The 20,477-nt window shown below is 43.9% G+C and overlaps 15 non-coding genes across 15 annotated transcripts; 8 read left to right on the top strand and 7 right to left on the bottom strand.

The window, feature by feature from the left end:
• The first annotated feature begins 887 nt into the window (after nt 1-887).
• Nucleotides 888-959, top strand: trnaw-cca (transfer RNA tryptophan (anticodon CCA)). Its single transcript has one exon. It is a non-coding gene; the product is annotated as a tRNA-Trp (tRNA).
• Nucleotides 960-2,132: 1,173 nt separating this feature from the next.
• On the top strand, nt 2,133-2,205 carry trnak-uuu (transfer RNA lysine (anticodon UUU)). Its single transcript has one exon. It is a non-coding gene; the product is annotated as a tRNA-Lys (tRNA).
• A 1,356-nt stretch (nt 2,206-3,561) lies between these two features.
• trnas-gcu (transfer RNA serine (anticodon GCU)) lies at nt 3,562-3,643 on the top strand. Its single transcript has one exon. It is a non-coding gene; the product is annotated as a tRNA-Ser (tRNA).
• A 1,019-nt stretch (nt 3,644-4,662) lies between these two features.
• On the top strand, nt 4,663-4,734 carry trnae-cuc (transfer RNA glutamic acid (anticodon CUC)). The gene has a single exon. It is a non-coding gene; the product is annotated as a tRNA-Glu (tRNA).
• Nucleotides 4,735-5,847: 1,113 nt separating this feature from the next.
• Nucleotides 5,848-5,919, top strand: trnaa-cgc (transfer RNA alanine (anticodon CGC)). Its single transcript has one exon. It is a non-coding gene; the product is annotated as a tRNA-Ala (tRNA).
• A 2,017-nt stretch (nt 5,920-7,936) lies between these two features.
• On the bottom strand, nt 7,937-8,008 carry trnae-uuc (transfer RNA glutamic acid (anticodon UUC)). The gene has a single exon. It is a non-coding gene; the product is annotated as a tRNA-Glu (tRNA).
• Nucleotides 8,009-8,408: 400 nt separating this feature from the next.
• On the bottom strand, nt 8,409-8,480 carry trnae-cuc (transfer RNA glutamic acid (anticodon CUC)). The gene has a single exon. It is a non-coding gene; the product is annotated as a tRNA-Glu (tRNA).
• A 1,923-nt stretch (nt 8,481-10,403) lies between these two features.
• On the bottom strand, nt 10,404-10,475 carry trnac-gca (transfer RNA cysteine (anticodon GCA)). Its single transcript has one exon. It is a non-coding gene; the product is annotated as a tRNA-Cys (tRNA).
• A 2,404-nt stretch (nt 10,476-12,879) lies between these two features.
• On the top strand, nt 12,880-12,952 carry trnak-uuu (transfer RNA lysine (anticodon UUU)). Its single transcript has one exon. It is a non-coding gene; the product is annotated as a tRNA-Lys (tRNA).
• A 1,078-nt stretch (nt 12,953-14,030) lies between these two features.
• Nucleotides 14,031-14,112, top strand: trnal-uag (transfer RNA leucine (anticodon UAG)). Its single transcript has one exon. It is a non-coding gene; the product is annotated as a tRNA-Leu (tRNA).
• A 662-nt stretch (nt 14,113-14,774) lies between these two features.
• On the top strand, nt 14,775-14,847 carry trnat-cgu (transfer RNA threonine (anticodon CGU)). Its single transcript has one exon. It is a non-coding gene; the product is annotated as a tRNA-Thr (tRNA).
• Nucleotides 14,848-15,461: 614 nt separating this feature from the next.
• trnaa-ugc (transfer RNA alanine (anticodon UGC)) lies at nt 15,462-15,533 on the bottom strand. Its single transcript has one exon. It is a non-coding gene; the product is annotated as a tRNA-Ala (tRNA).
• Nucleotides 15,534-16,622: 1,089 nt separating this feature from the next.
• On the bottom strand, nt 16,623-16,694 carry trnaq-cug (transfer RNA glutamine (anticodon CUG)). The gene has a single exon. It is a non-coding gene; the product is annotated as a tRNA-Gln (tRNA).
• A 936-nt stretch (nt 16,695-17,630) lies between these two features.
• trnay-gua (transfer RNA tyrosine (anticodon GUA)) lies at nt 17,631-17,718 on the bottom strand. The gene is given in 2 exon segments: nt 17,631-17,666; nt 17,682-17,718. It is a non-coding gene; the product is annotated as a tRNA-Tyr (tRNA).
• A 214-nt stretch (nt 17,719-17,932) lies between these two features.
• On the bottom strand, nt 17,933-18,014 carry trnas-gcu (transfer RNA serine (anticodon GCU)). The gene has a single exon. It is a non-coding gene; the product is annotated as a tRNA-Ser (tRNA).
• Between the last annotated feature and the right edge of the window lie 2,463 nt (nt 18,015-20,477).

Genomic DNA, 20,477 nt, shown 5'->3' with positions numbered 1-20,477 from the left:
TGTGGGATCATCTTCCTCCATGTCATCCTAACTCAGATCACACCAGTCAGAAACACTATTGATTCCTTTCTGCATGAGTGTTTCTCTTTGGGGTTGTCCTGTTTGGAATTTTGACAAAATATTTTATTTGTTTCTTGAGATCAGCTAAATTCACAAATTTGCCATCAACATTTCCTGAACTGAAGCACAGACTTGTGATGTGAGATGTGGTTGGAATTGAAACTTTCTGCTGAGTCTTTCTTGAGTCTGTTACCTCAGACCACTGAGCCATCCTGACACGTGTGTCCAGCTGCCAGTCTCTGGTGAGGAAACAGAGAAGTTAATGCTAGCTTTGATAGCACAGTGTCAGCTCAGAGTGCAAAGCTTGGCAGTGGTGGGGTTCAAACCCACGCCTCTGAAGAGACTGGAGCCTAAATCCAGCGCCTTGGACCGCTCGGCCACACACTGTTTGGAGCAGAGAACGGCAGACAGATGTCCTTGAAACGTCCTGGACACACAAACAATCAGCGTGCAGCATCCAACCTCACCTCACAAACAAAGTCCTGCTTCTTTGTATCTTGGTGTATAGTGATGGGATGGTTCTATATTCCCACAGTGAGTTTGTGAGGTTGGATATGACCTTTCACATCTGCATGAACACATGCCACAGTTCTGCAGATCAGCTATGGTGGTACTGTGAGGAACATTGTTTAATCAAATAAACACTTGGAAGATTCCTCAGGTTCTGTAAATCAAAGTAAAGATGTGGCATTGTGCATCAATTTGGAGAGCAGCAGCGGTCAGACAACAAAAGTTGTGTGGAGACGCTGACAACTTCCCCGCCCTGCAGGCTACTGATTAACTGATTAGCCTTGTTTATCTTTAGATCAGTACCCAACACACAGACAGACTCTGTGGCGCAATGGTAGCGCGTCTGACTCCAGATCAGAAGGTTGCGTGTTCAACTCACGTCAGGGTCAGATCATCTGTTCTCATTATTGCTTCCAAGATCTGCAAGTGGAACTAAAGGTGGGCCGCTATGCCTGGCTGCCCCACAGGGGCCTCCTGTCAGATACAGTGAGAGTTCACTTCTGTCACTCTGGTTAATGAGACATTAGAGAAAAATGCCTGTGGTTTCCCCATCGTGGAATCAAACCCCTGTCCTCTGCGTGACAGGCAGACAGGACACTCTGACTCATTAGATAGACTGCAGGTGGAAGTCTCAGTACTTTTTAGCCAGCACATCCACTTTTATAGAAAGTTTATGGTCCTTAACTTATCAGATACAACAATAACACAAAGTTACAATGATCAGTCCAGTCAGACATTTCTGTGTGTGTCTCTCCGCGCATGCGCTCATCCATTTGAAGCGAACGTGAGAGAGTGTGTCATCTGTGTCATGTTGGAGATCAATGAAAGACAGGAAATGCCTTTGATCTCCAGTGACGTCACACAGTCTCGTTGTGGAGTTATTGGTTGTTGATGTTGTTCTGTAAAAATCTGCATCAGTGAAACATTCATTCATACACAAGGACATCACGTATATTGTTGGAATAGAAAATCTTATTTTTTCTGTGTGTCTCCTGAGAAAGAGGCTCATGTGCTGGTTGAAGTGAATCAGAGCAGCTTCTGTCAGGAACATCTGTTTGTTGCTGACAACATCTGGATTACAGATGACACATCAGACTGATATTATCTGTGTCATGGTGTTCAGAGATTTCAGCAGCTCACATCCAACACAGAGACTCTGAGCAGGCCCACCTGGTCTTAGACCCAGACCCAGACCCAGACCTAAATCCAAACCCAGGAGACAGAGGTTGAGTGAGTCAGTGAGGAAGAAGCTGCTCGTTCTCCTTCAACAGTTTGATCTGAGGAAAAGTCACTTCCTCTTTTCAGGAATCAACTTCTACCATCTGTCCACTAGATGGAGATAACTGAGCATCAACTTAAAAATCCTCCGGTCTTCCATGTGTGAACTATAATACCAGTGAATTAAACAAAGATCGTCCCTGGGTGGGCTCGAACCACCAACCTTTCAGAAAACAGCCGAAAACACGCTGACCGATTTCAACCCCTAGCTGGGACAGGGCTGTTTGGGCGAGTCAAGCTGAAATAATTAATTTAATTTCATCTGAATTATGCTGCCATCAGAAGCCTGAGTAGCTCAGTCGGCAGAGCATCAGACTTTTAATCTGAGGGTCCAGGGTTCAAGTCCCTGTTCAGGTGATGCAGTGTCTTCACTTTAGTGGTTCACATTTTTGACTCCACAGCAGTGATAGGTGACACTGATCTATGAAATAATGAAAGTCTTTCATGTCCATTTCAAGGCCCATTTGTGCAGGAACGATCTTGAGTCTGTTACCTCAGACCACTGAGCCATCCTGACACGTGTGTCCAGCTGCCAGTCTCTAGTGAGGAAACAGAAAAGTTAATGCTAGCTTTGACAGGACAGTGTCAGCTCTCTCTCTCCCTCTCTCTACCCAACCGGTCGAGGCAGATGGCCGCCCCCCCTGAGCCTGGTTCTGCCTCTTAAAGGATGTTTTTCCTTGCCACTGGCACCAAGTGCTTGCTCATTGGGGGATCTGTTGAGTGTCTAAATAATTTTAGAGTTTTGTCTAGACCTGCTCTTTATGTAAAGATGATTGATGTAACATTGTTATGATTTGGTGCTATACAAATAAATCTGATTTGATTGGTGGAGCGGCAGTGGAGCGACTGCTCTTGTTCTTTCTGTAGCTAAAAGTTGAAACCCAGCAAAACATATCAAATGATAAAAATAAAGATTTGAAGAAGGAATGAAAATCAAAGTGATGAACTGTGGATGGCAGCCTGCTGTTGGTCTGACTGAACAACGATGCAGAAACAACAAACAAAGTCAAATGAATCAGAATTAAGAATTAAGGGTTCAATTCAGTGTAAAATGTCTTTTTAATCATCTGACATCACAGACCTTCTGACATCATAGATCATCTGACATCACAGACCTTCTGACATCATAGATCATCTGACATCACAGATCGTCTGCCATGGCAAAAGCAGCACAAAAGTTCACTGCTAATGTACTGCAAACTCAACTGAGAGTGAAGCTCTGCTGGGGTTTGAATGCAGGATGTCCTGTTTATAAGACAGACACTTTAAGCAGCTCAGCATCAGTGCTGCCAGTTTCTCTGCAGTTTTTCTCTAAAACCACGTCTGTGTCAGTCAACGCTTGTGCTCCTCACAATTGTGTGTCACTTCCACAAAGGTTGAAAGCTGTGCTTCCTCACAACAAGAAGGTGCCCTGTCCTTTGAGGAGAAAACTATCCAGGCTGCAAAATGCTGAGTCACAGGAGCATCGCTGTGTGTGGTTGTTGTGGCCGAGTGGTTAAGGCGATGGACTAGAAATCCATTGGGGTTTCCCTGCGCAGGTTCAAATCAGATAGTTTCATCTCCTGCAGCAGCTCAGAGCCTCTGTGGTTCGGTAAAGGTCCAAAGAAGATGTAAATCAGTGGTAGTGGTAAAAAAGGCCACTCAAAGCAGAAACACTGCTCAGGCTAAAGACCAGACTGTCTTCAGACCACATCTTCAGGTAAATGTTAACATGACGAGGTGGCCGAGTGGTTAAGGCGATGGACTGCTCATCCATTGTGCTCTGCACGCATGGGTTGGAATCCCATCCTCGTCGGTACATATTTGCCCATCAAAGTGAGTCCACAATACACAAAGACTGCCTGATTAGATCGCACATAGGCTCAAAATTTGCATTTCTTCACACGTGTAGCATGGACAAGTACATGTTGTTTCCATTTTCCAAGGATGGCGTAGCAACATTTCTACATGTTGATGTCTGTTATATCTATAACATCTAACATTAGGCAGAAGGCACTGCTGGGATTCGAACCCAGGAGACAGGCACTTTGACCAGCTAAGCCACAGCACCACACTGAAGTACATGTATATACAGAGGATCTGGTGATGGAAGTGTAATGTGTATACTGCAGCTGAGGTTGATGGTAAAGTGGTTTGTTTTAATGTAGGACTCTGCATCTACCTGAACCTGTTTGACTGCAGATGTGCGTTTTCATTTGGACCCCAGGAAGAGTAGCTGCTGCCTCAGTGACAGCTAACGGGGATCCTGACAAGTGATAAACAATAGACAGACATTTCCAATTGTCATCATGTATTATTATGTATCAAATGTTTCCAAACTTCTATTAAAGGCAGCATTATTGCAGCAGGCAGCACTCTATGGTGGAGGTCATGAGAAAAAGTGGGAGGAGTCTTTGATCTCTGTGATGTCATTAGAACCTTTGTGACATCACAGAATATATAATAGGCATATAAAGTCTGCCTTTCTTTATTTGTGTACCAACAGCCTGAGCTCTGGTTCTGACTTTGTTTTGATGAACCTCATTATGTACACTCAGCACATTCAGGACATTAATGTGACAGTTTATTATATGCTAAAGAAAATCCTTTGTTATTTGTCACAGTGGACTTGGCTCATCATATTTTTCTGACTAACTGGTATTGGAGTTGTATTGGAGTTTGGATGATTCTTAACAATTTTTGTCACCTGTGAAAAGTGGTCACCAAATTTCCTTCTGCTAAACACAAAATTAAAATGCATTTAAAATGTTCTGAGGGGGAGAACTTTTCAGTCATCAAAAATCTCACACACTACAACATTTAGTGTCCACACACTCCCTGATGGTCTAGTGGCTAGGATTCGGCGCTCTCACCGCCGCGGCCCGGGTTCGATTCCCGGTCAGGGAAAACGCTTTTAACAGATATTGATAACGGTATCGGGGAAAAATTTCATATCGGTGCATCAGTAGTTTGAAGGTTTGAAGTCTTCTGTGTGACAGGCAGAGATACTGTCCACTATATTAACGAGGAGCAGGAAAGAGAAACATCATGAAGTGTGTGACTTCACTTCCTCTGTGGAAAAACAAACAGAGAATGAAGTTCTCTAATGTTCTGGCCTCTTTTTTTAACTCACGTCAAAACTTCACAATGAAGTTACGATCTAGTACATAATTTGATTAAAATAACAAGTGTCCTGAAAACCACAGTCTTCGGATTTAGCTCCAGGTGGTTCTGACCAAACCAGACGACCAGTCTGTCCACCTGCTGTCTGTAGGCAGAAGCTGCATCGCCTGAACAGGGACTTGAATGTGAATGTGAATGTAGCTCAGTGGAGAGATGTGCATTTGAAGCCTTCACTGTGGGACTTTGGAGAAGTGGATGGTGAACAGAACATCCTGCAGTAACTGGGTCAGCCAGCCGAAATAGCTCAGTTGGGAGAGCGTTAGACTGAAGATCTAAAGGTGCCGGGTTTCGGCATCAGAGGTGGTACCTGAGTGAGGTTCAGGTTTCTTTGACCTACATTTCTAATGTTCTCCCTCCTCTTTCAACCACACCATGAAATATTGTGAGGTTGGATGCGTCACGCTGACTGGTTGTGTGTCCAAAAGGCTGTTAAACACATCTTTCTTCCATTTTCTCCTCCAAACAGTTTTGAGATTTCCCATAATGTCATATGTGTGTCATTTTTGCAGTGAAGCTGTGGTAGTGTGGCCGAGTGAGTCAATCTTGAAGTGTTTAATTAAATGTAAAACTGTTATAAACGGAGTGTTGCATGAGTGGCCACCATCACTTCAAGTAACCCAAATGGGAAAGATCCTTATCGACAGCATTGTTGCTCTTTGCCACATCTGAGCTAAAGATACAAATAAAATGATCTAAACCGGCTTTTATTCTGAAATGATTTTTGGCGATTTTTTGGAGGATGTTTTGAATTTCTAGCTCAGTCGGTAGAGCATGAGACTCTTCATCTCAGGGTCGTGCGTTCGAGCCCCACGTTGGGCGATAAGCAGCAGCCATCCAGGGGATGTAGCTCAGTGGTAGAGCGCATGCTTCGCATGTATGAGGCCCCGGGTTCAATCCCCGGCATCTCCAGCATTTATAATGAATCGTATGAAATGCTCAACTGCTCCTGCTTCGTCACTCAAACAAATTACTGACAATACACATACATATGTATGAGATCAAAGACTCTGCCCATCTCTTGTCATGACCTCCACCATGGAGTGCACAATGTTAATGAAGCTCCAAAGACAATCATGGTCTTGTTCACACTTGAAATACATATAACACTGTGTATTTTTTGGTTCTAGCAGTTCCAGCAGCCCGGCCAGCTCAGTCAGTAGAGCATGAAATTCTTAATCTCAGGGTTGTGGGTTTGAGCCCCACATTGGGCGATAAGCAGTTTCTTCAGATCCAAAGTTACCCAGCAGAACACTGCCTCTGCCAACTTGCCTTCTTCCTCCCTGACTGGTCTGCAGCTCAGCTGCCTCATACACAGCTAACTGCAACGCACTGTGTAGCTGACACTGTCCTATCAAAGCTAACATTAACTTCTCTGTTTCCTCATCAGAGGCTGGCAGCTGGACACACATGTCAGGATGGCTCAGTGGTCTTTTGGAGCCCACTGAGAGACGTGCTGTGTTTAATCCACTTGCTCTTATTCAGCATACATCGACCAACCATGACTGCTCGAGTAAAATATCTAAACTTATCAGTTTGAACCAACATGAAACTCGCTGAGGTTTAAATAGTTTAGAGGTGTAAATAGGTTTAAACAGCTGCAGCTGCAGTGCATGTATGTGGTGCTGTGGCTTAGCTGGTCAAAGCACCTGCAAACAGGAGATCCTGGGTTGAAATCCCAGCAGTGCCTTGCTGCTAATGTTAGATGTTGTAGGACTCACACATGGAAAGCACAAAATGCACCTTACAGCAGTAGAGGTGAAAGTAAAGCAGCTTCTGTCAGAAGTGGGATTTGAACCCACATGTCAAGGGGAGAACACAGAAAGATGAACATGAGCACACACTGAATGTTCCTTTACATTATAAGACATGACATTAGCTGGAAAATGTCAGCAGCAGTGATCTCCAGGAAAACATGGAGAATGTCATTTATCCTTTGGGCCATGTGGGGTCTGAGTGTGGCCCATTTTAATGTCCTGTTGTCAGCTTATTGTCTGTTCTTGTCATATTTCATTTCTTGAAAACCCAGAGGTGGATGATGGAAACCGTCCTTTGCTAAGGCAGTGATGCATTTATGTGGTTAAGGCGATGGACTGCTAATCCATTGTGCTCTGCACACGTGGGTTCGAATCCCATCCTCGTCGGTATGCAGCTGGCTTTAGTCTGTTGTACGCTGCTGGTGGGCAGATTGAAATGTGGTCATTGCTGTCAGATTCTCACTGCGGGTGCGAGAGGTCCGGCGTTCAAATCCCGGATGAGCCCATCTGTTGCCTTTCAGTCAATAAGGGCGTACTGTAATACTATGGAGCTGTGTGAGGTTTGCTGTGTGGTTGTTAGTTGCAGTATCTTGGCAACTGAAGCAAGAGCAATGTTAATTTTGTGGCTCATGCTGTGCTGAGGAGAAGGGATATTGGTGATTGACTGCTTTTCACAGGAGACAAACTTTGGTAGGAGTCATGATGGTCAGCCACTTTGCAATATTTTCAGATCCTCTGTATATCTTGGTACTTCTTTGTACTACTTTTGTGGTGCTGACATAACATGATGTTCTATCTGTCACCATCTTTGCTGGTCCATGATTATGATCAAAGCATATTGTCCAAATAAAGAAATTTCAACAACTGAACATCATCTGTTCTCACCTATTTTGCTTCATCTGCTTTTTAGTGTCCAGGACACAGAGGAAGAGGACGTCTCCACATGCACACTTGTTCTTCGTGTTTTCACTTACTGTTAAAGTAAAAAAATCTAATTTTAATTCATCCAAGTGTAATTAGTTGTTATGTAATACATATTATATACATAAAACAACTTTGTCCCCAAACACACCTAACAGCAGTAGAGGTGAAAGAAAAGACATTTCTGTCAGAAGTGGGATTCGAACCCAAAGAGGATGTAGATGTTCATTGGTCCGTTGTTGTAAAGCAAATTCCCATACCGGGAGTTGAACCCGGGCCGCCTGGGTGAAAACCAGGAATCCTGACCGCTAGACCATATGGGATTCGAAGATGCTGGATTTAGGCGCCAGTCTCTTCAGAGGCGTGGGTTCGAATCCCACCTCTGCCAGTTTGCCCCAGCTGTGCGGTACGCTCGCCCACTGAGCTACATCCCCTGCATGGTGTGGTAGCTTTAGCAGCTTGACGGGACTCCATTGATGATGGCTTTTATAGAGGTTGTGCATGTGCGCAACTCAAGGTGAACATACTCAGAGTCGATTGAATCAACTAAGATCAGCTGTTCTGGAACCAGATACTTAGAGTTTCTCATCTCAGAGTAAGTCAACTCAGAGTTCAGGGAGAGACTCAAAGTTCGTTGAAACTCCTACCTGAAATACCCCCCAGGTGCATGATGACATATTTATGTTCTGGGGTCAATCACCTGTATTTTTCAGTAAAAACATTTTCCCTGACTGGGAATCGAACCCGGGCCGCGGCGGTGAGAGCGCTGAATCCTAGCCACTAGACCACCAGGGAGTGTGTGGGCGCCAAATGTTGTAGTGTATGATCAATGCTCTGTGTGAGATTTTTTTTGATGACTGAAAAGTTCTCCCCCTCAGAACATTTTAAATTCCATAAATCTCCTGCTGTACAAGACTCGTTGCACTCGGGGTATGATTCTAGCTTCGGGTGCGAGAGGTCACAGGTTCAAATCCCGGACGAGCCCGTTGTCATGTTGCATGGCACATTTATCAGACAGTAAACTTTATGGTGGAGTCAGAGACATATTAGAACATAACAACAGTGCAGGAGAAGGAAGGGAGTTGATATATTTAGACTTCTTCATTTTTAAATTGCAAAACTTGCTTAAGCTAAACTCTCCATTTAAACCTGTGTAAATCTGTGAAAAACTTATGACATGCCCAAACAATTCCACATGGCCAAATCCACCAGGGCTTGTATTAACTGAGAATTCTCCGTCATTGATGGATTTTTTTTTTCTTAAAGATTTGACGCACAAAGTAAACAAATCATCATCATCAAGATCACAGGTTGGTAACATCACCTGTAAGGAGAGTGGAGCAGTGGAAGAGTGCTGGGCCCAAAACCCAGAGGTGGATGATGGAAACCATCCTCTGCTCAGGCAGTCATCAAATAATAAACAATGTTCTCTCTAAAGTGAGATTACAGTTTACTTCATCCTCACACTGCACTTTGCCTGCATCTGAGCTAAAGATACATACAAAATAATCTAAATCTGCTTTACTTTGAAATGAGAGCTAAAGTCTTGTGGAGAATGTGGGCAACGATCCCACATTCTGACATGCTAGCATGCAAGCTAAGCTTTGGGAAAAGGCCCCTTTAACAACCTCTGAGTTCACCGTCAACAGGTTTCAAAAATATTTAGAAATCATTCACGATCGCCTTAAATCGATCATTTGCATTGCTGACCGTCAAGTAACTTCTAAGGTATACGTGTATGCGTGATGTCCTCGCGTATGAATGAATGTTTCACTGATGCAGATCCTGACATTTTCCAGCTAAATGACAAGACAAGACAATGTGTTAGTTAGTAGCAGAGGATGGTTTAGATCCATCGACCTCTGGGTTATGGGCCCAGCACGCTTCCACTGCGCCTCTCAAAAGATATCACCTTCTGAGATGTTGCATGTGGTCAGTATGGGGATTGAACCCATGACCTTGGTGTTATCAGCGCCACACTCGAACCATTGCCATTAGCTGTGGATGAGGGAGCTGAGCTGCAGACCATTCAGTGTGTAGTGGGTTCGAATTTTGTTCACCGGGTAGTGTGGCCGAGCGGTCCAAGGCGCTGGATTAAGGCTCCAGTCTCTTTGGAGGCGTGGGTGTTGGGAGAGCGTTAGACTGAAGATTTAAAGGTCCCTGGTTCAATCCTGGGTTTTGGCATCTTAGGTGGTACCTGAGTGAGATTCATGCTCTGTTTTATTTGACCTACATTTCCAATGTTCTCCCTCCTCTTTCAACCACACCATGAAATATTGTGAGGTTGGATGCGTCACGCTGACTGGTTGTGTGTCCAAAAGGCTGTCAAACACATCTTTCTTCCATTTTCTCCTCCACACATTTGAACACAGTTTTGAGATTTCCCATAATGTCATATGTGTGTCATTTTTGCAGTGAAGTATTTAATTAAATGTAAAACTGTTATAAACGGAGTGTTGCATCAGTGGCCACCATCACTTCAAGTCACCCAAATGGGAAAGATCCTTATCGACAGCATTGTTGTGCATTGTTGTGCTGGCGGTCTGTTCCCCTGAGGTTAGTCTGTGTTGTGCAGGGTGCGTAATTTAGGCATTTTTGTCTCCCTGTGAACAAAAGTTACAGAAGGCAGTGAAAGATGACACCAACACCAGGTGGGCTGAAATGAGAAACATCACAGTCAAAAAGTTTGTGTTTACATGTGAACACACACAGTTTGGCAGGGGGCACCCAGATTTGAACTGGGGACCTCTTAATCTGCAGTCAAATGCTCTACCACTGAGCTACACCCCCATAAACACACACAGCCCATCACTGCAGATCAGCAGGTCTGACTGAAAACAAACTGTAAAGTATGAACCACAGCACTGCTGGGGTTTGAATTCTTAGGGTGCGAGAGGTCCTGGGTTAAAATCCCGGACGAGCCCTTGTGTTATTTCGCCAATATCAGTTGCTGACCATCATGACTCTTACCAAAGTTTGTGTCCTGTGCAAAGCGGTCAATCACCAAATTTCTGTCTGCGCAACAACCACTAAATTACTGTTTCTCTTGTCTTGTCCAGAGATTGCAAGTGAAAGCTGTAACAGCTGAGAGTGAAGCACTGCTGGGGTTTGAATGCAGGATGTCCTGTTTACCAAAAGCCTCCAAAGCCCACTCAGGGACCTGCTGTGTTTAGTTCACTTGTTGCTGTAATCTCCAACAAAGAGCTAAAGTATTGTGGAGAATGTGGGCATCGATCCCACTACCTCTCATGCTAAGCGAGCGCTCTACCATTTGAGCTAATTCCCCAGCCATTACCCCCCTGTTCTCGAAACAAACCCAAAGTGAATATGATATATATACATATAATATAATGTATATTATTATATTCTAAATATAATATATATTATTATATTAAATAATTGCAGAGAGAGAGATGACCTGGCAGTGGTGGGATTTGAACCCATGCCAAGAAACTGGAGCCTGAATACAGCACACCTGTGTCACCTGTGAGAAAGCTCAAAGCTGTGTCCAAAGGTTTGGAGGAGTTAATGGCAAAAAGATGTCTTTGAAGCCATTTGGACACACAAGCAGTCAGCGTGCAGCATTCAACCTCACAATATTTCATGGTGTGGTTGAAAGAGGAGGCAGAATATTGGAAATGTAGGTCAAAACAAGCAGGTCATAAAAAGTCATTTGGCAAGAGTTATGGGGTACTTCGGGTGAGGTCAACTCTGACTGAGATGCAGAATGTCCTGTTTACAAGACAGACACTTTAAGCAGCGAAGCATCAGTACTGCCAGTTTGTGTCTGTATCGTAGAGGAAGAAAACACAAAGGTCTGTCACAAAGGTTCTAATGACATCAAAGAGATCAAAGGCTCCTCCCACTTTTTTCTCATGACCTCCACAGTAGAGTGCACTCTGTTAATGAAGCTCCAAAGACAATCATGGTCCTGCCAGATACCTTTGAGTTCTGCCGACAGAAGAAAGAACCAAACTGGGCCAGGAGCCAAATATTTGTTGGATCAGGAATCCTGAAATGTCTCTTTTGTGCAGTCAGGATGTCCAAGCAATCTCAGACTGTCCCTGTTTTACCAGCAGCTCTACAAGTGATTCGGTCTTTTTCTTTGTCCTCAGTAAAATAAACTGCATTTAAAAGCTTCACAATGTGAACAAGCTTCCAATGACAACCGTCCCAAGTAAAGTCTCCATATTGTTCAACTTTTGCTCCTACATTAAAACAAACCACTTTACCATCAACCTCAGCTGCAGTATACACATTACACTTGTGTTCACTTTGGTAATTTGGTAGGATGACTACACAGGATAAATTGCTCCAAGCTGAGTGGATAGTTGAGAGATCAGGGTGTTGCGCAAGATAAAGACTTCCTGTGCTTCATAATCAACGCTGAAGATTAATGCGAACGTGAGATAGTATGACTTATGCATCTGTGTCATGTTGGAGATCAATGAAAGACAGGAAATACCTTTGATCTCCAGTGACGTCACACAGTCTCGTTGTGGAGTTATTAGTTGTTGATGTTGTTCTGAAAAATCTGCATCAGTGAAACATTCATTCATACACGAGGACATCACGTATATTAATAGAATATAGAATAATAGAAAATCTTATTTTTTCTGTGTGTTCCTGAGAAAGAGGCTCATGTGCTGCTTGAAGTGAATCAGAGCAGCTTCTGTCAGGAACATCTGTTTGTTGCTGACAACATCTGGATTACAGATGACACATCAGACTGATATTATCTGTGTCATGGTGTTCAGAGATTTCAGCAGCTCACATCCAACACAGAGACTCTGAGCAGGCCCACCTGGTCTTAGACCCAGACCCAGACCCAGACCTAAATCCAAACCCAGGAGACAGAGGTTGAGTGAGTCAGTGAGGAAGAAGCTGCTCGTTCTCCTTCAACAGTTTGATCCGAGGAAAAGTCACTTCCTCTTTTCAGGAATCAACTTCTACCATCTGTCCACTAGATGGAGATAACTGAGCATCAACTTAAAAACCCTCCGGTCTTCCATGTGTGAACTATAATACAAGTGAATTAAACAAAGATCGTCCCTGGGTGGGCTCGAACCACCAACCTTTCAGAAAACAGCCGAACACGCTGACCGATTGCAACCCCTGGCTGGGACAGGGCCGTTTGGGCGAGTCAAGCTGAAATAATTAATTTAATTTCATCAGAATTATGCATCCGTCAGAAGCCTGAGTAGCTCAGTCGGTAGAGCATCAGACTTTTAATCTGAGGGTCCAGGGTTCAAGTCCCTGTTCAGGCGATGCAGCTTCTTCCCTTTAGTTGTTCACATCATAGACTCCACAGCAGTGATAGGTGACGCTGATCTATGAAACCATGAGTCTTTCATGTCCATTTCAAGGCCCATTTGTGCAGGAAAGATCTTGAGTCTGGTGCCTCAGACCACTGAGCCATCCTGACACGTGTGTCCAGCTGCCAGTCTCTGGTGAGGAAACAGAAAAGTGAATGATAGCTTTGATAGGACTGTGTCAGCTCTCTCTCTCCCTCTCTCAACCCAACCGGTCGAGGCAGATGGCCGCCCCCCCTTGTTCTGCCTCTTAAAGGAAGTTTTTCCTTGCCACTGGCACCAAGTGCTTGCTCATCGGGGGATCTGTTGAGTGTCTAAATAATTTTAGAGTTTTGTCTAGACCTGCTCTTTATGTAAAGATGATTGATGTAACTTTGTTGTGATTTGGTGCTCTACAAATAAATCTGATTTGATTGGTGGAGCGGCAGTGGAACATTGTTACAGTTGTAATGACACCATTTTCAAATATAACCAACCATAGATCGCGAACAGCTAGCTTAGCAGAGGATTGGTTTTGTTCATCAACCTCTAGGTTATGGGCCCATAACCACGCGACACCACTCTGCTGCAAACCACCCCAGATGGGACTTGAACCTAATAGTGACTTGTGGGTTCAAGTCCCATCTGGGGTGGTTGCACGCTGCAACAACATGTCTCTGTGGGGCAATCGGTCAGCGTGTTCACTGAAGCAGCTGTTCACTGAAAGGATGGTGGTTTGAGCCCACCCAGGGAAGTGCTTTGTCTTATCCACTGGAACTTTAGTCGACACATGGAAGATTTGATTTGGAGAAGGTGTGTGTCCGGGTTCCCAGGGATGTTCTGTGGGAATATAGAACCATCCCATCACTATACACCAAGAGACAAAGAAGCTGGACCTGAGAGTTTGAGAGGTTGGATGCTACACGCTGATTGTTTGTGTGTCCAGGACGTTTCAAGGACTTCTTTCTGCCATTCTCTGCTCCAAACATTTAGATGCAACTTTCAGGGGTCAGAAACATGTGGCATTATTGCAGGCAAGCTGGGCAGGCCATGTGGTAGTGTGGCCGAGCGGTCCAAGGCGCTGGATTTAGGCTCCAGTCTCTTCAGAGGCGTGGGTTCGAATCCCACCACTGCCAAGCTTTGCACTATACGGTGAAATCTTGAAGTGTTTATTTAAATCTAAAGCTCTTATGAATATAGTGTTCCACCAGTGGCTACCATCACTTTGAGTTACTGAAGTGGGGACCAACATCTGAGCTAAAGATACAAATAAAATAATCTAAATCTGCTTTTATTAGCAGAGTATTAGCGGTGCGACGGCTTCAATCCCGGTTCAATCCCGGGTTTCAGCATGGGAGGTTGTACCTGAGTGAGGTTCAAGCTCAGGTTTCTTTGACCTACATTTCCAATTTTCTCCCTCCTCTTTCAACCACACCATGAAATATTGTGAGGTTGGATGGGTCACGCTGACTGGTTGTGTGTCCAAAAGGCTGTCAAACACATCTTTCTTGCATTTTCTCCTCCAAACATTTGGACACAGTTTTGAGATTTCCCATAATGTCATATGTGTGTCATTTTTGCAGTGAAGTATTTCATTAAATGTAAAACTGTTATAAATGGAGTGTTGCATCAGTGGCCACCATCACTTCAAGTAACCCAAATGGGAAAGATCCTTATTGACAGCATTGTTGCGCTTTGCTACATCTGAGCTAAAGATACAAATAAAATAATCTAAACCGGCTTTTATTTTGAAATTATTTTTGGCGATTTTTTTGGAGGATGTTTTACATTTCTAGCATCCCGGCTAGCTCAGTCGGTAGAGCATGAGACTCGTAATCTCAGGGTCGTGGGTTCGAGATCCACGTTGGGCGATAAGAAGTTCTTTTTTAGACCCAAAGTTACATTTCCAATATTCTGCCTCGTCTTTCAACCACAACCACATGAAATATTGTGAGGTTGAATGCTGCACGCTGACTGCTTGTGTGTCCAAATGGCTTCAAAGACATCTTTCTGCCATTCACTCCTCCAAACCTTTGGACACAGCTTTGAGCTGTCTCACAGGTGTCATTGTTTCAGTGAAGATGTATGTATGGATGTATTCCCCCTGAATCCTGCGATTCACAGCTTCCACCAAATGGAGCCAAATAAGACACAAAACTTATTGTGATGTGAGTCTGAAGAGCTGCTGCCTTTGATACATCACCTGATGATGTCACAGTACTCACAGAATGAAACTCCTCCTTTGAAGCTGCTTTGAAGAATTTCCAAAATCACATGTGATTCAGATGTAAACACAAAGGCTGCCCCACTGTCACCATTCAGAGCAGCTGAGAAGCTTATTGATCATTCATTGATTATTAATGAACAGCTCAGAACCAAAGAGTGTGTCTGAAGCACAGGAAAGAGTTCTGCTCTCCAACACTCTGATCCTGCTGATTACCACTCCACTGGAGCCTGTGACATTTCCCTCCTTCATTATCAATGCTGGAGATGCCAGGGATTGAACCCGGGGCCTCATACATGCAAAGCATGCACTCTACCACTGAGCTACATCCTCTTTGGACCTTTACTGAACCACAGAGGCTCTGAGCTACTGCAGCAGGTGAAAAGAGAAACTGTTTCATGAAGCCTCCTCTCTGCTCAGGGTTGGATCACTGTTTTGGTTGGAGTGGAGTTACTGTTAACTCGGATCACTGGATTCAAAGTCCAGAGTGCTAACCATTACACCATGGAACCACAGGACTGTTAGCTGATCTTTGTCAAAGGTGCTAACTCGAGGTTCCAGTGTCGAGGGATGTCATTGATGGAGCCAAACCGTCTCCACTTCTTATATGGTGAATGTGTGCTTCTGTGTTTTTTTTTCTTTTGCAAGAAAATGTAAAATGTTTACGATACGATACAGATACAGACGTTTCAGAGAACAACTGCAGAGATGACTTTCTGCTTAGTTGAGGTGATGACGAGGAACTCCACTGAGAGTGAAGCACTGCTGGGGTTTGGATGCAGGATGTCCTGTTTACAAGACAGACTCTACTCTCAGACTCTCTTTGAAAATCTGAGTATCCGGTTCCAGAACAGCTGATCTTAGTTGGTTCATGTTCACGTTGAGTTGCATGCATGCACAACCTCTATAAAAAGCCATCATCAATGGAGATCCAGTTACTTCAACCCAGTGGAGTTGGAGGTCTTAAAGCAGGCCCATGGAGAGGATGAGTATGTTTCGCCGAAAATGTAACAGCTGCAGCAGCAAAGGAGAAACAGCATGAGAAGAAATTACTACCCGAGTCAACGTGTAAGTTTGGATGTACTCTTCGATTGATTTTACATTTAACTTTAAGAGATCGTAGTTTACAGTTATAAATATAAATGGGGATAAAATCAGATTTTCATTTCATTTCAAAACTCTCGAGTGGTGAATGCAAAACTTCCTGAACTTGTTTTCAGAATTGCTCCTTTTCTTTCAGCTCACTTCTAAAATTAATTTTATGTTACATTTTCTTGCTGAAGATAAAGCAGAGAGGAGGCTTCATCAGACACTTTGCATGCATCCATACGTGTAGAGTGGACAAAAGGAGGTAGTTTCCATTTTCGAAGGACAGAGTGGCAATATTTTGACAGGACTCTAAGTGTTTTACTGGTAAGATTCAGGTTCCACCGAGACTTGAACTCAGATCACTGGATTCAGAGTCCAGAGTGCTAACCATTACACCATGGAACCCTGCAGGCATGAGTATGTGTTCATGCAGATGAGAAAGGAATTTTAGTCTTTTAAAAGTGTGGGTGGTCAAAAGTCGACCAAAATACCAGTCTCTCCTGGAGGCGTGGGTTCAAATCCCACTTCTGACAGAAACCACTTTCATTTCACCTCTACTGCAGCAAGGTGTGTTTTTTGAGGACAAAGTTGTTTTGGTCTATTCTTGACCGCCCAAACTTTTAAAAGACCAAAATTCCTTTGACATGTCGAAATATTGCTACTCAGTCCTTCGAAAATATGTTCACACCAAATAACACACACCTGCCAAATGGGAGGCCTGGGTTCAATTCCCAACCGATGCAAAGGAACCAATTGCCAACATCCAACATATGTAAAAATTGTCATGTTCACCTCACACACTAAAGGTCTCTGGATAGAAGCTGTTAGGAAACAACTTTATTCTCCTTGTTTATCCACAGAGGAAGTGAAGTCACACACCACGTGATGTTTCTCTTTCCTTTCCTCCCTACATTACCTCGTCTGTGCAAGTACTGTATGCTGCCTTTCGAGTGTCTTCTTTTGACAGCATGTAAAAAAATCCATGAGGCCTTGTAGACACCAAAAAGGCAGCCTACAAACTTGGAGAGCACCAGCATTGATCCTAACAGAAGTTTAACACAGAGCCTTCAGATGTGCAGTCAGTCTTCCTGGAATTCAGATATCTGAAAGGATGGTGGTTCAAGCCCACCCAGGGATGTTCTTTGTTTAAACCCCTTTGCGGATAAGATCTCTGCCTGTCTTGTGGAAGACTGGGATTTCAATTCCTGAATGTCAGAAACTCAGTGCTGCTTGCAATATAAAACACAGCTGCTCTACATGAACAGTGATACAACTGTGGTCACCTCCTGTCTGTAGACAGACTCATCACTGTGCTGGATGAGGCCGATGAAAGAAAAGACCTCCTTCGAGCCGGAGTTGAACCAGCGACCTAAGGATTTCAGCTGTAAACCTCTACAGTCCTCTGCTCTACCAACTGAGCTATCGAAGGGAGCTGTTCAACCTCTGCTCTTCTTGTCTCTTCTTGTCTCCTTTGACTAATGTTTACAGATTTGGGTTAGGGAAAACCTGAAGAATGTCATTTATCACAGTATGATCAAAAAAGTGGCTCAGCTCAAACCAGGTGACGTTGAGGACAATTCTGACTGGATAGATAATTTTAAGTGGAATAGCAGGCTGCAACTTAGACAGACTAAAGCAACCACCGACGAGGATGGGATTCAAACCCACGCGTGCAGAGCAGAATGGATTAGCAGTCCATCGCCTTAACCACTCGGCCACCTCGTCATGTTTGATTGCTTCAAAGGCAGATATTTATTAATTCTAGCTGGAATGGCAGGCTGCAACAGTGTTTGTGATGTCACAAAGGTTCTAACGACATCACGGAGATCAAAGACTCCTCCCACTTTTTTGACCTCCACAGTAGAGTGCACTCTGTTAATGAAGCTCAAAAGACAATCATGGTCCTGCCAGATACCTTTGAGTTCTGCAGACAGAAGCAACAACAAAACTGGAACTATTTGGACGGAACCTGGTTTGTCTGTGTTACTTCCAAGGTATGTTCGGAGGTCTACCAGGTCCAATTCTCTCCAGATGTCCCCAAACACACGCTTCCCCTCCAGGTTTGTCATCTCCAACGGGGCTCGAACCCACAACCCTGAGATTAAGAGTCTCATGCTCTACCGACTGAGCTAGCCGGGCCGCTAGAAGCAAAACATCCTCCAAAAAATCGCCAAAAATCATTTCAAAATAAATAAATAAATAAATGACATTATGGGAAATCTCTGTGTACAAATGTTTGGAGGAGAAAATGGAAGAAAGATGTGTTTGACAGCCTTTTGGACACACAACCAATCAGCGTGACGCATCCAACCTCACAATATTTCATGGTGTGGTTGAAAGAGGAGGGAGAATATTGGAAATGTAGGTCAAAGAAACCTGAGCTTGCATCTCACTCAGGTACCTTTGATGCCGAAACCCCGGATTGAACCATGAACCTTTAGATCTTCAGTCTAACGCCCTTAGTGTTACGTTGATAATGTAGTGCCTCACCATCATGACTCTTACCAAAGTTTCTGTTAAAAAAGAGCAATCACCATCTGCTCAACACAGCAACCAACACTAAACTGCTGTTTCTCTAGTCCAGAGACTGCAAACAAAAGCTGTAACACAGGAAGTGATGGCAGGACCATCACTGGTGGTCCACACCAGGCTGCAGCCTCTCTGTGTGAAACTTTGGTTGCTGTTCAGCTGCAGTTAATCATTATTTTCACACTTCAGCTGCTGGTTTGATTTTTCTCCCCTTCTCCATCTGGTGTCCCTTTTTAGACTCCATGACTGTGACAGAGTGATTTTCCTTCCTCTGTGATACAGACACAGACTGCAGAGAAACTGGCAGCACTGATGCTGAGCTGCTTAAAGTGTCTGTCCTGTAAACTGGACATTCTGCATTCAAACCCCAGCAGAGCTTCACTCTCAGTGGAGTTCCTGCTCATCACTGAAACAAACTGATGAGAATCATCACTTCCTCTATCTGTCATAATTTAGTGGTTGGGGCTGTGTTTAGTATTGATGATTGACTGCTTTCCACAGGAGAAAAACTTTGGTAAGAGTCATGATGGCCACTAATTTTGGAGACATAACACAACGTGTTCGTCCGGGACCTCTCGCACCCTAAGCGAGAATCATACCCCTACAGGATGTCCTGTGACACAGACCAGGAAAGTTGGCCTCAGATGGAACATCTTAAGTGGAGAATGGCCAACGATACATGAGGGGAGAAAGATGTGCGGCTTTAATGACCTGGCAAACCACATTTGTCATTCAGTAAGACATTTCCAATCACTTGGAGCAGATTCAAAGGAACCTGTTCAAGTCTTTCTGCCATTCTCTCCTCCAAACCTTTGGACACAGCATCCAGGTTTCTCATAATGTGACATGGGTGTCATTACTGCTGTGAAGGTGGTAGTTTGGCCAAGCAGTCCAAGGTGCTGCATTCATTCTGCGGTCTCTTAGAGGGGTGGGTTTGAATCCCATCGCTACTAATTACCTCTGTTCCTCTGAATGTAACCTGTTTACAACATCAGTTGAGTGTGATGACTGAGCTCTTAGTGAAACACATCACGGGTTCTAGGTCTTCCACGTGAATGCCTTTTATAGCAGGCATTGCTTCTTAATGCTGAAATGAGAGATAAAAAGCTATGTCGGAAGTTTCAAGGTGCAAACACAGTTTGTACTAACAGTTAATTGAGGCGAAAGACCAGACCGTGTTCAGACCACATCTTCAGCTATCAGCAGATGTGACGAGGTGGCCGAGTGGTTAAGGCGATGGACTGCTAATCCATTGTGCTCTGCACGCGTGGGTTTGTATCCCGTTCTCGTCGGTGTCACTTTAGTCTGTTGGCAGAATAATCCAAAATGTCTGACTTTCGGTCCATCGTGAATGATCTCTAAATGTGTTTGAAACCTGTTGAAGGTTAATTCAAAGGTCATCTGGATATACTGCATCTGCTTTCAAAAACATTGTCAGATCTTTCAGTTTTTTCTACACAAGACTTTAGCTCTTTGAAGATAGGGCAACAAGAGAAGGCCAAAATAAGTAACTTATTTGAGGTTCATCAAAAGTAAAAACTAAACTATTCTGTCCAGCTACAGCTGCGTCAGGTTAAAAACCCGCACTAATTTGAAATGCTCACCTTTGATGGAAGTTAAGTCCATAAAAATGGTTGTATGGTCTAGTGGCTAGGATTC

The sequence above is a fragment of the Echeneis naucrates genome, chromosome 2, assembly GCF_900963305.1.
Source record: "Echeneis naucrates chromosome 2, fEcheNa1.1, whole genome shotgun sequence".
Classification (NCBI taxonomy): domain Eukaryota; kingdom Metazoa; phylum Chordata; class Actinopteri; order Carangiformes; family Echeneidae; genus Echeneis; species Echeneis naucrates.
This window is presented reverse-complemented; position numbering and strand designations above follow the sequence as displayed.